Source organism: Colobus angolensis, unplaced genomic scaffold (genome assembly GCF_000951035.1).
Source record: "Colobus angolensis palliatus isolate OR3802 unplaced genomic scaffold, Cang.pa_1.0 Scaffold35, whole genome shotgun sequence".
Classification (NCBI taxonomy): domain Eukaryota; kingdom Metazoa; phylum Chordata; class Mammalia; order Primates; family Cercopithecidae; genus Colobus; species Colobus angolensis.
The window spans coordinates 6,182,435-6,199,792 of NW_012116821.1; the positions used below are offsets into that span (position 1 = coordinate 6,182,435).

Below are 17,358 nucleotides of genomic sequence, written 5' to 3' on the forward strand. Positions count from 1 at the left end.
AGGTATGCTATAGAGTTACTTTATTACTCATGTTTGTAAATATTCATATAGTCAGAGACAGTGTATTAATATTGTATAAGACTATATTTAATTATACATTTTGCTTTATTTTAGGAATAACTTAAGATATCTTTCCAAGTACTTGATTTTCATTATCACAGTACATAGTATCTTGTGACTTCCTTATTGGACTACTATCAAAAGTTTATGTTATTAGCACTTTTACCAAAACAGTGCTTTTGGTTACTTTGTGAGAAAACTTCATATAGATAAGACTATTAAAGTGTGTTTAAAGTTAACTATTGTATGGTTTCTTTTTTGAGAATTTGATTGTTTTATAATGTTTTCTTAAATGAATTAAAATTTAGCTGTCACTGTCACTTGGGTAAATGCAGTAAAGTCATGGCTTTTTTAGTTATTTGAGGAGAGGAACTGACCTGCAGCTTATCGTCATAAATCCAAAGTTGTCAGTATAGTGTTTAATAAATAGTAGGGTTTCAATTTTCTTTGTTGAACAAATAAAATGAATGTGTAAAGAATATCCATTGAATTAATATACTCAGTGAAACATTTTTAAAGATTTATCAAACATTTTAGTTAATGAAATGTATAACTTTATCTCAGGAGAAAAGAGAAAAATGAATTTGGAGGTTCTTAGAACTCCATTTACCTGTTCAGATCTAATTCCATTACCTGTACACTTTTGAATTGGCACTAGATACTTAGCAGTCTTTGATTTATGAAATATTAACAATTTTCTTCTTATAGCTCACTTTATGAAGATGTATGTCAACATATTTTTTGTTTTCCCTACACTAGATAGAAGTGTGTTTGATTCTTTGCGACTTAACTTTTCTAGTGAAATAGTAATAAAAAGATATATGTAAATTAAATCCTGTGCTAAATGCCTAAGTACCTAGTTGTTAAAAATAAATGACCCCTGAGGTGGAACTTTTTATAAAATTAAGAATCTTGTGTTTTTAGTTTATCACATTCAGCTTATAATTTTGTGAACTGGTAGTTCTAACTTACTACACGATTGATTATATTTTACAACTTGTAAAATGGTTTGGAACTTGGGTCTTATTTTCTCAGAAACGGTATACTTAGTGGTTAGAGTCACAGACAGCCCACTAAAGCCTATTTAAATAATAAAATACCTGAATTATAGGATTATGTTAATACTAAAAAAACCATAAAATTATGTTAATAATTAGCGTAAGTGTATTAAAATACCTATAATAATTTGTATGACAGTCTTTCTATGGGAAAAATAAGTTTCAGATCTACCTTGAAATGCTAGAATCTGTAACTCTCGTGTTAGACATGACAACATTAGGAACTTGTTCTCTTTCACCCAGTGGACTTGAAGAGGAGGCTGTTTCTCAGTTCAGTGAGTGGCGTAGCCTTACATTATCTGGGACGAGAAGTTAGGGCATGACAGAAATTAGAAGGAAATGCAGTCTTCTGTGCGACTTTACTTCTCAAGATATTTGATTATAAAATGAAAAGGTGGAAGTCGATGACTTCTGAGGTCTGTTTTAGCTACAAATAAAATTCCAAGGCTTGATGTAACTTTGAAGCTTGATGTAATCCCACTTTTTTTCTGATAGTTCATTTTCCCTAATATTACAGCTTACGTACCTCTGTGAGGACATTTCTTTCTGGACCTACCTCTGAAAAAGAAAGTAGCCTTGATCCTTTCTCACATGCCTGTTCTCAAAAGCAAGATTTTTTAGTCTCTTAAAGGTGTTATTTTTGTGATGGGTTTTACGTTTGTTTTAAGTTTTAAAATAAACTCCCAGCACTGTCAAAAAACAGGATTTTTCTTTTGGATTGTTTCCTTTGTTTCCTTATTTTGAGCTATTAGTAAAGTCAGGGTAGATTTTATTCATACTTTGGAGAAAGATCATATCCAGTGAATCTCCATAGAATTTTTTTAAGGAAAAAATGGAATGAGGTGATGAAGTGGGAGTATGAAGATACAAAGATGGGTTATTGCCCCATGAAGTATGGGGCACCTTGTGTTTGTAGCGGCCTTACCTGGGGTGCAATGAAGCTTTGGTATGGATGTAATGGGGCTGAAGACAGATTGAGAAAGTGAATCTATGAACTCCTTGAGGACGGTTTTGTTGTTAGTGTTTGGTTGTTTTGTTTTGCTTCATTTCTGTGTTCCTAGTGCCTGTTTTTGGTTTAATCTAAATGGAATGGATTTTTGATTGTATGCAATTACTACAGCATAAAAGAGAAGTCATTCTCTTCCTACGTGGAAAGATCAGGGTGCTGTGAGGGAAGAGGTCAAAAAACACAGCTATTTTTGTCATATGCACTGGAGTATTTAATAGGCTTTTTATTAACTCCTTATTTGGAGATCAGTGATATTAAAAAATAATGTGTAACATGGTCCAAAAGGAAAAGAAGTAACATTGTTTGCTTGCTATATGTACAAGACACTGTATAGGTACTATCACATTTATTATTTCTCTTGTTTAGTTGCTACCATAGCCCTGTGAGGATTTAATTGAAGAAAAAGGTTAACTGAATTGAACAGGTTGTTTGTTCTGCCTGGCAGAAGCCCAGATTCTCTCAGAACTGCTTTATCTCCCCTTTTACCGATAAGTTACTGTTGGAGTAGTCGTTTTAATAACTTGATAATAGCAGTTCTGCCTGCCTGCTGCCGTCCCCTCATTTGTAATTGGTTCATTTAGTGGGTCCTCCTTGTTAAACCAATGATTCATAGTTCATAATCAGCACATAATTATTGAGGGCCAAGTAGGTGCTAAAAAGGATAGGTTTCTATTCTCTTGGAGTTAACAGTATAGTAAAAAACAGGTGTTGAACAAAACATTTGTACTTAGAAATTTTGGTGAATGCTATAAGGGAAAAGAAGAGGGAACTGGATTTACATTGGGAGTTAGGGGAGGCTTCTTGGAGGCAGGATTAGTGGAAGTTAGGTAGGTGGAAAAGGAAGAGAATGCAAAGAACAGATGAAACAGTTAAAACTTAGTGTAAGAGGGATTGTGACTTTATAGGAGGTTGCAGAGGTAAACAGAAGCCAGACTATGCAGAGGGCCTACATGAGGCTTGGTTTAACAAAGTTAAGAATTTTAAGTCTCTTGGGGAAGGCCATGAAGAGTTTTAATCAGGTTAATTACTGAATCAGATCTATCTTTTATAAAGATCACTTTGGCTTGAAAGGGGCCAGAGAGACCAATCACAATTCTGTTGATTTCTGTGGTTTATTGGCCTGGTTTTAGACACTTGCACTAAGCCAAGTCACTCAGAACTTTTCCTGGGTCCTCTATGCCCAGAGGTTGAATAATTTGTTTTCTCTTCAATTGCTGAAGCTGTGAGATACAAAACTCTGGAACTGTAAATGGCCTTGTTTCTTGCCCTATGAGCTAGATAAGCTGGGGCTTCTAGAACAAAGAGTGCAAAGAAGCAGATGCACAGAGTCCTGACTGTATTCGAGTTCCTTTGTCCATGGTCCTGAGATTGAGTTCCAGAGACATCCTAGTTATCTTTGTCATAAGTCCTCTTTTTTGCATAAACTGTTAGAATTGTATTTGTGGTACTTGTCAGCCGGCAAACTGAGTCCTCTCATAGATCAAGTAATTTGCTCAAGGTCACATGGCTAATAGAAACGGAGATGGAATTTGAACACAGATATGTGTGATTTCAAAGTCCCATTTTTTTCCTACTCCCTTATGCTGCAAAGGTAGCATTTCTTAAACTAAAGGTCCTAAAGGAATTCTAAGGAGGTAGATTTTGGGTGTGGTGACATCTATTGGATGATGATGACAGCAAAGGTTTTTTTATTTTATTTTATTTTATTTTTTATTTGGTGTGCTTGATAATAGTTAGTCCAGCATCTAGCCATTCTTTATTCCTAACCCCTAGCCAGGTGTACGCCAATAAAGTTACATTGACTAACTTATTTGAAAAGAAGAAAAGCTTATGTATCAGGGCATGGATTAACTTGTTTGATTCATTTACCAGAAAATATCAAGTCTGTTATGTTTTTACCTTATGCTACAAAAGTAAGCTTGTTTTCTAGTCATTTTAATAGGGACATCTCTTGTCTTATTTTGCTAAATTTTCATAACATACATGTGCTAGAGGTTATGCCAGAGAATTGTGGAAAGGTTAAATGAAAAGGGAGGAACAGTGAAGCATTTTATATTATAGTTGAGGATGAAGATTAGCACTCATTTCTTAAAATTATTTTTATAGATTTAGAGGGTACAAGCTACATGGATATATTGCATAGGGGGAAAGCCTGGGCTTTTTAGTGTAGTGTACATTGTACCCATTAAGTAATTTCTCATCCCTCACCCACCATCTCTCCTTCCACTCTTCAGAGTCTCCATTGTCTATTATTCCACTCTTTATGTCCATGTATACAAATTATTTAGCTCCCACTTATAAATGAGAACATATGGTATTTGACTTTCTGTTTCTGAGTTAGATAATGGTCTTTAGATAATGGTCTCTGGTTCCATCCATGTTGCTGCAAAAGAGATGATTTCATTCTTTTTAATGGCTGAGTAGTATTCCATTATTTGTATTAAAATTTTCTTTAATCATCTGTCGATGTACACTTAGGGTGATTCCATATCTTTGCTATTTTGAATGGTAGCACTCATTTTTTTAAAACCAGAATAAAAGCCCTGTGTGGTACATCATAATACACGACTACAAATTTATCAATTTTGTTATTATTTTCAAAGACTCTTCATTTAGTTTCATTGATTTTTTTTCTCTTGATTTCCTGTTTTCAGTTACGTAGATTTCTGCCTTAATTATTCCATGGTGTATATGTGCACAGTTTCTTAATCCAGTCTATCATTGATGGACGTTTGGGTTAGTTCCAAGTCTTTGCTATTGTGAATAGTGCCACAATAAATATACTTTTCCTTTTGTCTTTATAGTAGCATGATTTGTAATCCTTTGGGTATATACCCAGTAATGGGATTGCTGGGTCAAATGGTAATTCTAGTTCTAGATCCTTGAGGAATCGCCACACTGTCTTCCACAATGGTTGAACTAATTTTCACTCCCACCAACGTGTAAAAGCGTTCCTGTTTCTCTACATCCTCTCCAGCACCTGTTGTTTCCTGACTTTTGAATGATTGCCATTCTAACTGGTGTGAGATGGTATCTCATTGTGGTTTTGATTTGCATTTCTCTGATGACCAGTGATGATGAGCATTTTTCCATATGTCCATTGGCTGCAGAAATGTCTTCTTTTGAGAAGTGTCTGTTCATATCCTTTGCCCACTTTTTGATGGAGTTGTTTTTTTCTAGTAAATTTGTTTGAGTTATTTGTAGATTCTGGATATTAGCCCTTTGTCGGAAGGGTAGATTGCAAATATTTTCTCCCATTCTGTAGGTTATCTATTCACTCTGATGGTAGTTTCTTTTGCTGTGCAGAAGCTCTTTAGTTTAATTAGATCCCATTTGTCAATTGTGGCTTTTGTTGTCATTGCTTTTGGTGTGTTAGTCATGAAGTCCTTGCCCATGCCTATGTCCTGAATGGTATTGCCTAGGTTTTCGGTTTTTGTGGTTTTATAGATCCTTCTACTTTTCTAATACAGACTTCATGATATTTTCAACTTAAAACAGGTTTATTGGGATGTAATCCCATCACAGACTGTGGACCATCTATATATACACTCGGTGCCATAAATTCCAAGCACTGCTTTTCGTGCATCCCACACATTTTGATAAATTGTATGTTCATTTTCACTTAATGCAAAGTATTAAGAAATTTCTCTTGAGACTTTAAACCATGTGTTATTTAGAAGTGTGATGTTTAATCTCCAAATGTTTTGAGATTTTCCCGTTTATCTTTCTGAGATTGCTTTCTAGTTTAATTGCATTGTGATCTGAGAGCATATACTCTGTTAGTTCTGTTCTTTTAAATTTTTTCAGGTGTGTTTTATGGCCTAGAATATAGTCTGTCTCAGTGAATGACTTATGTGAATTTGAGAATAATGTGTATTCTGTTGTTTTTGGTTGAAGTACTATATAAATAGCAGTTAGATCCAGTTGATTGGTGGTATTTAGTTTAACTGTATTGTTACTGATTTTTTGCCTTTCAGTTAATTACCGATAGAAGGATGTTGATATCTCCAGCTGTGATCATGAGTTCATGTTTCACCTGGTAGTTTTATCAGTTTTTTGCTTCACATTTTGATGCTCTGTTAGGTGCATATACATTAAGAATTGTTAGGTCTTGGAAATTTGTCCCTTTATCAGAATGCAATGCCTTTCTTTATCCCTGTTAATTTCCCTTGCTCAGAAACCTACTTTGTCTCAAATTGATACAGCTACTTCAGATTTGTTTTGATTAATGTTAGCATGGTATATCTTTCTCCATTTCTTTACTTTTAATCTATTTCTATATTTAAAGTGGGTTTCTTATATACAATATATAGTTAGGTCTTTTTTTTTTTTAATCTACTCTGTCTCTTACCTTTTAATTGGTGTATTTAGACCATTCACATTTAAAGTGATTATTGATATAATTGTATTAAAATCTAATGTATTTGCAACTGTTTTTTATTCATTGCACTTGTTCTTTGTTTCATTAAAAAGAAAAAGTTGGCTGGGCTGGTTGCTCACACCTGTAATCCCAACACTTTAGGAGGCTGAGTCAGGCCAGTCACTTGAGCCCAGGAGTTTGAGACCAGCCTGGGCAACATGGTGAAACCCTGTCTCTACAAAAAAATACAAAAATTAGCCAGGTGTGGTGGCATGCACCTGTAGTCCCAGCTACTTGGGAGACTGAGGTAGTAGGATCACTTGAGCCCGGGAGGCGGAGTTTGCAGTGAGCCAAGATTGCACACTATACTCCGGTCTGAGTGATGGAAGGAACCTCTGTTTCACCCTCTCCACCCCCTAAAAATGTCCTCTCTTTTTGTGCTTTCTCTGACTTTAATTGAGCACTTTGTGTGGTTTCTTTTCTCTCCTCTCTTAGCATATCAATTATACTTCTTTCTTTTTAAAATGTTTTGTAAGTGGTTGTCCTAGTTTGCCTCTCTTTTTGTATGATTACTGAGGAGAAGTCCAATCTAATTTTTATCACTATCCCTCTGTAGGTAAAGTGGTTTTTCTCTGTCTTTCAGAATTTTTCTTTGGTTTTCAGCAGTTTGAACATCACATGCCTAGGTGTAGATTTTCTGGTATTCATCCTGCTTGATGATCTCTGAGCTTCATGGATTTGCTGTTTGGTTTCTTAATTTTGGAAAATTTTTGAACACCTGTATATGCTAGGCATTGTACTAAATATCTTATGCATGTGATTTAATCCTCACGACAACCCTGTGAAGAAGTATGATTCTCATTATTTGTGGTGGGAACTAAGTTTTAAATATACAGTTTTAAATATACCACTACAGAATTTTTTTACAATAGTCACTAAAATTTAACTGCCTTGGGCTTACCCCTTACTTAAGCTTCCTCTAGATGTAATGAAAAAATTGAATTATTTTGGTTTACTTGTTAGGTCACAATACTGGAGGTGAGTGTTGGGGACTGATTTCAGAGTTCAAGTCGTGTGCAGTGTATCAGATTTGTGTACCATCAAAGGAGTTGAATGAAAATGGCTATGTTATGTCCTTTTGATGAGATGCAACTATTTTACCAGCAATTTGCATACATTTGAAAGTTGACTGAACCAATTAATGGAGAATCCAGTACTTTGCTTTAATTTAAAGATGATCTCAATTCCTAAGTGATTGGGTGCTGTTAGTAGAAATAGAGAAGCCCAAACAATGAGTAAGTTTCCTTTTTGGGGAGAGTGGGAAATGATGGATAATGAATTTGATTTTGGATATTTTGAATTTGAATTATTGAGATGTCCCTGTGGAGCTGTCTGGCAGACTGATAGCACAGGACTATATATTGTCAGCACTGTTATGGTTGATTGTATAAGTTTGTGTAAGTAATTTAGACCCCTTGATGGTTAAAGATCTGGCAATGATGGATTTATGATGAGGAGAAAGTGTAGAAATAACTAGGTGTAATAAAACTGTTGACTCCTAACATTGAGTGGAAAGAAAAAGGAGAGACAGAAGAGGATACCGAAGGTGTGATCAAAGGATATAATGTGTTGCATTCTTAATATGACTGTTCTCTTGGGACAGGGGATAAGGCCTTGTGGTCTGGCCAGATCTCCGAAGAGGAATGTGAGATGCTAGTGAGTAGGAAGGGAAGCAAAGAAAAAGTGTGTTGATGGTTTTGAAAGCAGGAGAATGACAGGATTGCAGGAACTTGGTAAGGACAAAGTTGTTTTATAATAATGAGGCAATGAATGGATAGGGTAGAATATTTATGTCAGAAAGAGACACTTCAGAGATGGAGATCTCATAGGTAGAACGATTAAAAGAGTCTGTGCACAGACACTTGATGTGCTTAGTAGTAGAAGGAAAGGTGCTACTCCTCAGGACTGGAAGTACTGGCAGTGGAGCCCTCGAGAGATGGGGTTCAGTTTTTAAAGCCTTGCTCTTGTCTATATACTTCTAACAGTTGCTCTAGGCTTGGCAAGTAGTAAAGCCACATCATTTGAAGTGGGAATCTTGGAGGGATGAAGGTGGTTATGTGTTACTACTGATTCCTGTATTTTAAAATGTATTCTTGCTTGCGAAAACAAGTCTTTGTCATTGTGATAGAGGCAGTGTACAACTGCATGCCTCATATACAGTAAGATAGTGTTAACATCATAAAAATCACCATTTTCACTATCACAGAAGGAAATGAAATAGAGCATGTCTTTCAGTGGATTTGTGCATACAGAACTTAATTTCATTCATTAGCATTAAAAAGAAAATGTAAATTTTTTGGTAATGCTATACTAACTAAGTACAGAAAGATGGCATTAATGACTTCTTATCAGTTAAACATGGATTTCAGTATGTATTTCGTATAGTAGGGATGGATTTATGAGTTCCTCAACAATTTTAATTACATTCATTAAATTCACTCATTATTAACGGTTATGTGAGAGGTCATGTTAGGAACAGAAAGTGCAGTGAAAATAGTATTTATTTTACTATTCTAATGAAATCTTGAGGTATAAGAGGTAATTGTTATAAAAGGGCTTTTGGAACAAGTCTATATTAACGTTAAGATGCTACTGTTAAATTTTAAGGCTAGGGAACTAGGACCATAGACGAGATCATGATTTACATTTTTCATTAAATAATCAGTGTGGTATGTAAATATTTCCAGTGTAATCAGTGACTAGAATAAACAAATATTTGTTTTGGTTATCATCAATTTAGCTTTATTATTTTGAATTTTAAGTGACTATACCAATAATATGGAACTTAAACTACAGAAAGATGGTGATGATTTATTGAAAATTAAGTCACTTATTTTTAATTATGTTCTTTCTATTTGAATTTGTTTTTCATTTGTAGCTGCCTCACCAAATATTAGTAGAATTATCTATAGTTGACCTTATTTGAGGGTTATGGTGAAACATGTAAGTTATAGATGTAGCTCATCTTAAGAAAACATAATATGAATGAGATTACTAATGGAGTGAGTTTGGATAAAAATAAGAGAAAAGGTACAAGGACTAAGTCCTGGAGTCCTCAAAGAATTAGAGGTACAGAAGATAAAGAAAAGGATGCACTAGCAGAGGAGACTGAGAAGGAGGTGGAAGAAAAGCCAAGAACTTGAGGTACCCTGGAAGTCAACTTAAGCAGGTGTTTAAAGGAGTGAAACAAAGTCGAGTTGTATCAGATGCTGTCAATAGTTTGAGTGAGAAGAGGTCTGAGAATTAGCCATTGGCTATAGCAGATAACTGACCGTGGTGAGATGGTTTGGCACAGTGCGGGGAATGAAAGCCTGAACAGGACAGATTTTAGTGAGAATTGGAAGAGAAATCAGATAACTCATTCAAGAAATTTTGCCATAAAGGAGAATAGAAATTGGGAGAGGAGTGGCTGGAGGGAGAAGTGGGACCAAGAGAAGTTTTTGTTGGTGGTGGTGGTAGCTTTTTTTTTTTTTTTTAAGATGGGTGAAATTATAGCGTGTCTCTATGCCAATGGAAGTGATTCAGAAGAGGGAAAAATGATGATACAGAAGAAAGGAAGGATAATTAATTCCTATTGCTTAAATAGGATTTGGGAACTGGCCTAGAACTTTGCCACTGGGTGAAATGGTTTCTGTGGAGAAATTTTTGATTTTGACATAGACAAATTACAAATGCCTAATAACGCAAATCATCTGTTGTTTTATAGTTGTAGATTATCTTTATTGATGTACACAGTACTCTTTTATATATTTTAAAGCTTATGTCTAATATTACTAAGTTTAAATCAGTTATTTTTGTGACTAGGCCCTAGCAAATAAGCATTTTATAGTATGTGATTATTGTCTTTAGTTGGAATAGTTAATGCTATTTGATTAAATGGATTTTTGAAAGCTTTACTGAAATACAGTTGACATGTAATAAACTGTACAATTGGATGAGTTTGGATTTATGCATACACTCTATCATGACATCAAAATAATGAACCCCCAAAAGTTTCCTAGTTATTTTTGTAATTCCTGCATCCTACCTCTCTCCCTTCTGCATCTGCAAACCCTCACCCCTTCCCTAAGCAATGACTAATCTACTTTCTGTCACTGTAGGTTAGTTTGCATTTTCTAAAACTTTATATGTATGGAATCATGTAGTCTGCATATAGTATGCAACACAGTCATGTGTTGCTTGATGACAAGGATACGTTCTGAGAAGTTGTTAGGCAATTTTGTCATTGTGTGAATATCATAGACTGTACTTACACAATTCTAGATAGTATAGCCTGCTACACACCTAGGGTACATGGTAGAGCCTATTGCTCCTAAGCTACAAACCTGTACAGCGTGTTACTGTACTGAATAATGTAGGCAGTTGTAACACAATAGTAAGTATGAAGATATTAAACATCTAAATATAGAAAAGGTACAATAAATATATGGTATTAATATAAGAGATTAAAAATGGTACACCTATATAAGGCACTTACTATGAATGGAGCTTACAGGACTGGAAGTTGCTCTGGGTGACTCTGAGTGGTGAATGAATGGGAAGGCCTAGGACATTACTGTATGTGACTGTAGTTGTTATAAACACTGTATACTTAGGTTACACTAAATTATAAAAATTTCTTCAGTAATAACCTTAACTTACTGTAACATTTTTGCTATATAAATGTTTAATTTTTTAACTTTATGACTCTTATAATGGCAACTTAAAACAGACTGTACAGCTGTACAAAAGTATTTTCCTTATATTCTATAAGCCTTTTTTATTTTTAAAATTTTAAAAGCTTTTTTTCGTTAAAAACTAATACTGAAACACACACCTTCTCCTAGGCCTACACAGGGTCAGAATAATTGATACCACTGTCTTCCACCTCCACATCTTGTCCCACTGGAAGGTCTTCAGAGGCAGTAACAGGCATGGAGCTGTCATCTCCTATGATAACAATGCCTTCTGGAATACCTCCTGAAAGAGCTGCCTGAGGGTCTTTCTAACTTTGTAAAATAAAAAATATATAAGTAGAAGGAGTACAGTGTAAAATAATGATAAAAAGTATAGGATAGTAGATACATAAACCAGTAATATAGTAGTTTATTCTCATTATCAAGTATTATGTAACTATACTTTTATGTAACTGGCAGCACAGTAGGGTTTTTTTTTTTTTTTTCAGTATCACCACAAATATATGAGATGGTTCCCTTACCTATGATGGCTAACATCATGTGATGGCTACAGTGTTACTAGGTGATAGGAATTTTTGTTAGTTCCCTTAGAACATTATGTGACTATTGTCATATATGTAGTCCATCACTGACTGTAACTCATGACTGCAACTCCAGTTATTTTAAGATAGGGTAGCCATTTATCCTTGGAAGATTCTGCTTTAAGAAATACTTAAAAAATTTTTTCACATACAAAAAAAAGTTTTTGAGTTTTGTGTGCTATGTGCCAGGCTTTATGCTAATCATTGTATCTTATTTGATCTTCATAAACAGCCGGCCAAAGAAGGCAGGACTAGTTACAGAGGGACGGAGAAGTTAAGGTTCTTTGCACAGTTTGTAAATGGCAGAGCCGAGATTCAAACCCATCTGCTCTGTGGTCAGACTCTGTACTCCTAACTGCTATTTTGTCTACCTTTAACTGCCATTTTGTCTACTCTGCTAAATTTTACAGATTAAATACAACTAGCAATATTTTTGCTTGAGGACAGAGTAAATAAAAATTGTCATCCATTGCTGCAGTATAAAATACCAATATTAGCTTATTTTTTTAATGAATGTAACACTAAAACTGAAAGACCTTTCATTTCATGTTAACTTTCTGGTATCCCTGGTCATTTTTTGAGCCCTGCTTTCTATAAAATGAGTAAGCTAACTGTTCTCATTGTCTTCAGGATAGTCTTTGTAAAGACTATACTTTGGTGTGTAAATGTAATTTGGGGAATACCAATGATTTTTTAAAACATTTAAAATCTTTTCAGGGTAAAAGATTTCAGAAATATTTTGGTCAAAATGAGAACTCAGATTAGGAGAATTATTGTAGGGCATTTTTTTTATTTAATTGGTAAACTCTCTTCTTAGTCTTCTTTCTCCCTGGTTTCCTGATCGAAGACACTGTTTCTTTTTCATAAGCATTCATCTGCTTTCCCATTTCCTTTATTCCCTAAATAATGTAGAATAAATGGCTTATCATATTTTGGCTTGCTGTATCACTGATTTTTTCATGAATGATTCTCTTTTCCCATCTATATCCTTGACATCTTTAAAATTTAACTTTGCATTGCTGCATTTTTCCCCCTTCTCCTTTTACAAAAACTGTGCCAATCTATTTGACTTTCATTGTGCTTAGCTTCTTTTATTCCTGGAATTCATGCATCTTGCCAGGAACATAAAGGGAGCTAGAATGGTGCACGAGAACTAAGGCTTCTAGAACCTTGTACTCAGACTTTATCGTACATCTTGGTAAAAAGCAGGTTTGATTCAGAAGATCGGGGTGGTACCAAAATACACAGTTCTTACAAGTTCCTAGGTGATGTTGATGCTGCTGATGCTGGTTTAAGGACCACCTTTTGCATTATCACTGGTATAGAAGATCCATGTCAGAAGGAAGTAGTTAGAGAAAGTATTGCTTTATATAACAATATATTATAAAAAAAGAAAAAGTATTGCTTTGAAGGGTTTCCTAAATGATCATGTTTATAAAAGAGATGAATTCAGAGGAGAGGCAATGATCATGTTTATAAAAGAGATGAATTCAGAGGAGAGGCAAAAGGTCAGGTAGGTAGTTTGAGAAAAAACAGAAAGGCGACAGACATCTGAATAGAATACCTTCTTAGTTCCTAACGTTGCTAGAACTCTCTTATGACTAAAAAATTGTGGTAAGATACACGAGTTAAAATTTACAATTTTAGTCATTGGAAAGTGTATAATTCAGTGGCATTAAGGACATTCATGTCTTCCAACTTCTTTTTTTAAGATACTTGTATTTTTAGACCAGTTTTAGGTTCATGGCAAAATTAAGCAGAAAGTACAGAGTTCCCATGTATTCTCTGACCCCACATGTGTATAGCCTATCAACATTCCGTATCAGAATAGTACATTTATTACAACTGATGAACTTACATTGATAAATCACTCAAAGTTAATACTTTATACTAGGGTTCACTCTTGGTGTTGTACATTTGATGGGTTTTGATATGAGAAATGTGTCAATTTCACCTATCTGCCATTTTAGTATAATACAGAATAGTTTCAGTGCCCTAAAAATCTGTCCTCTGCCAATTCATCCTCTCTCCTTTCCTGCCCCTGGAAACCACTAATCTTTTTACTCTTTATAGTTATGCCTTTTCTATCATGTCATGTAGTTGGAATCATAGAGTATGTAGCCTTTTCAAATTGGCTTCTTTTGACTTGGTAATATGCATTTAAGGTTCCTCCCATGTATTTTCATGGCTTGATATTTCTTTTGAGCACTGAATAATATTCCATTGTTTGGGTGTACCACGCTTTATTTTACTTACCTACTTGAGGATATATTGGTTGGTTCCAAGTTTCGGCAGTTATGAATAAAACTGCTAAAATGTCGATGCTGTGATTTTTGTATGGGCGTAAGCTTTCACCTTATTGGGTAAATACCAAAGAATGTTTTTGCTGGATTGTATGGTAAGAGTTTGTTTCATTTTATAAGAAACTGCCAAACTGTCTTCCAATTATGCATTCTCAAGAGCAGCAAATGAGAGTTCTTCTTGCTCTGCATTCTCTCCATCATTTGGTATTGCCAGTGTTTTAGATTTTGGCCATTCTAATAGGCATGTGGCAGTATCTCGTTTTAGTTTGCAATTTGCTACTGACATGTGATGCGTGACGTTGAGCATCTTTTCATATGCTTATTTGCAGTCATGCAATCAGTGTATCTCTTTTGGTGAAGTATCTATTGAGTTGAGAACTTTTTCCCGATTTTTTATCAAGATGTTCATTTTCTTGTTGAATTTTAAGAGTTCTTTGTATATTCTGAATAACAGTCTTTTATTAGTCTTTTGCAAATATTTTCTCCCAGTTTATAGATTGTTTTCTCGTTCTCTCAACATTGTCTTAACAGAGCAGAACTTTTTAATTTTAATAAAGTCCAACTTACCAATTATTTTTCATGGATTGTGCCTTTGGTGTTGTATTTAAAATGTCATCTTTAAACCCAAAGTCATCATGATTTTCTACTCTGGTACCTTCTAGGAGTTTTATAGTTTTGGATTTCATGTTTAGATTTATAATCAATTCTCAGTTCATTTTTGTGAAGTGTGTAAGGTCTGTATCTAGATTCAGTTTTTTGCATGTGGACGTCCAGTTCCAGCATCATTTGTTGAAAAGACTATCTTTTCTCATTTGTATTGTCTTTGCTCCTTTGTCAAAGATTAGTTGGCTATTTGCACAGGTCTGTTTCTGGGCTCTCTATTCAGTTTCGTTGAACTATTTTTCTATTTCTCCAAAACTACACTGTCTTGATTACCATAACTTTATAGTAAGTCTTGAAGTTGCATAGTGTCAGTCCTTCAATATTGTGTTGTCTATGCTGGGTCTTTTGACTCTCTGTAGTAAATTTTAGAATCAGTTTGTTGATAGTCACAAAATAAACTTAATGGAATTTTTATTAGGATTGTGTTGAATCTACAGATGAAGCTGGGAAGAACTGACATCTTGACAATATTGAGTTTTCCTATCTGTTATGGACTGAATATGTCCCCATCCCCCACCCCCAAATTCATATGATGACATCCTAACAATGTGATAGTATTAGGAGATAGGACTTTGAGGAGATGATTAGATCATGAGAGTGGAGTCCTCATGAATGAGTGCCTTTATGAAGAAGACCTCATAGCACTCTCTCGAGCTTTCTGCCATATGAGAACACAGCGAGAAGTCTACAACCTGGAACAGGACTCTCACTAGAACCTGACCATGCTAGCACCTTAGTCTTATAGAGTCCCAGCCTCCAGAACTGTGAGGAATAAATTTCTGTCGTTTATAAGACTCCTGCTCTGTGGTACTTTGTTATGGCAGCCCCAAATAAGAAACTATCCACGAACATAGAGTATCTCTGTATTTATTTAGTTCTTTGATTTCTTCCGTCAGAGTTTTGTAGTTTTTCTCATACAGATTTTGTACAAATTTTATGAGATTTATGCTTATTTCATTTTGGGGGCTTGCAACGTATGGTATTATGTTTTTAATTTCAGATACCGCATATTCATTGTTAAGATGTTGGGAAGCAGTTGACTTATATATATTAATCTTGTATCCTGCAAACTTTCTGTAATTGCTTACTATTTCCAAGAGTTTTTTGGTTGATTCTTTCAGATAGACCATTATGTCATCTTTGAACAAAGACAGTTTTATTTCTTCCCTCCCAGTCAGCATACTTTTATTTTCTTCTCCTCTATTAACTAGGACTGTTGATGTGATACTGTAAGAGGGAACATCCTTTCCTTGTTCTTGACTTTAGCAGGAAAGGTTGTAGTTACTTGCCATTAAGTATGATGTTAGCTGTCGGTTTTTTGTAAATCTTCTTTTCAAGTTAAGGAAGTTACCTTTTATTCCTAGTTTGCGGAGAGTTTTAGTAATGAACGGGCATTGGTTTTTGTCAAATGTTTTTCCAGTGTCTTTTGATAAGATCATGCAAGCTTTTCTTCTTTAGCCTGTTGATATGATAAATTATGTTAATTGGTTTTTGCATGTAGAACCAGACTTGCATATCTAGGATGAATGTCACTTGGTCCTGGTATGTAATTATTTTTACACTTTGTTGGAATCGATTTGTTAATATTTTGTTGAGGATTTTTGCATTTTTGTTAATGAGATATATTGGCATTTAGTCTTTTTTTTAATATCGTCTTTATCTATCTAGTTTTGTATTAGGGTAATGTTAACCTTACAGAATGAGTCTGCTTCTATCTTTTCCTTTATGTCTTTTGAAGCAAGAAATATGTTGTCTGCATGACAAGTCTTAATTTATACCTTGCTTTTGAGAATGCTGAATAATGAAAAAGTTAAGTTGTGATTAGGTCAGAGTCAACTCTCAGAAGAGTCTACCAAACAGGAGGAGAGGAGAAGCAGAATTTGACTATGTTCTAGGAGCTGTCCCAAAAAACAGAAAGTTTTTTATTCTTAAGTAATAATATTTGATATGTTCGTATTATTTTTACTCTTTAAAAAGTAAATTGAATGTATTTTCTTAAAATATATTCACTGAAGTGCCCGGTTTATACTTCAGATATATCAGTGATACGGATAAAATTCTGAATTTTACCACTTGTACTCTTTCAGAATAGCTTAATAATAAACTTTAGATTTATTAAACTCATTTCGTGATAACAAGGTCCTCCATTTTGTTTTGTGTTAGACCTCTTTTCTTTATTTGCATATGTGAGTAATCATATTATTTGAATACTTTCTATAAGGATTAGGTTCTTGCTGAAATTGTGGTCCTTTCATAGAGGTCAGGTTAAGGCTGGGCCTTGGTTCTTCCTGTCATATAGCTTGTTCATAGAGTACAAAGCAACATGGTTCATCATAGTAAGTAAGAAATCTGGAATGTAAACATAATTATAATAATTCATTGTAAAAGGTATAATTTCTCCCCAGTTTTTTTGCTGAATGGCAAGGAGTGGGGGATTCGTATTTGATTTTTTTAAAAAAAGCTATAGAAAGCAACATATACTATCAATTTTCTTCAGGGAAAACATAATACAGTGTGATAAATAAGGTCTCACATATCTTGACCATTGTAAAAATATCTGGACAAGTAAAGTTTAATCTGGTAAAATG

The 17,358-nt window shown here is 34.5% G+C and overlaps 1 protein-coding gene across 3 annotated transcripts in view; it reads left to right on the plus strand.

Moving 5' to 3' along the window:
• The window catches only part of WASF1 (WAS protein family, member 1), an 81,888-nt gene that overhangs the window by 2,933 nt on the left and 61,597 nt on the right, over nucleotides 1-17,358 (plus strand). The window lies entirely within an intron of this gene.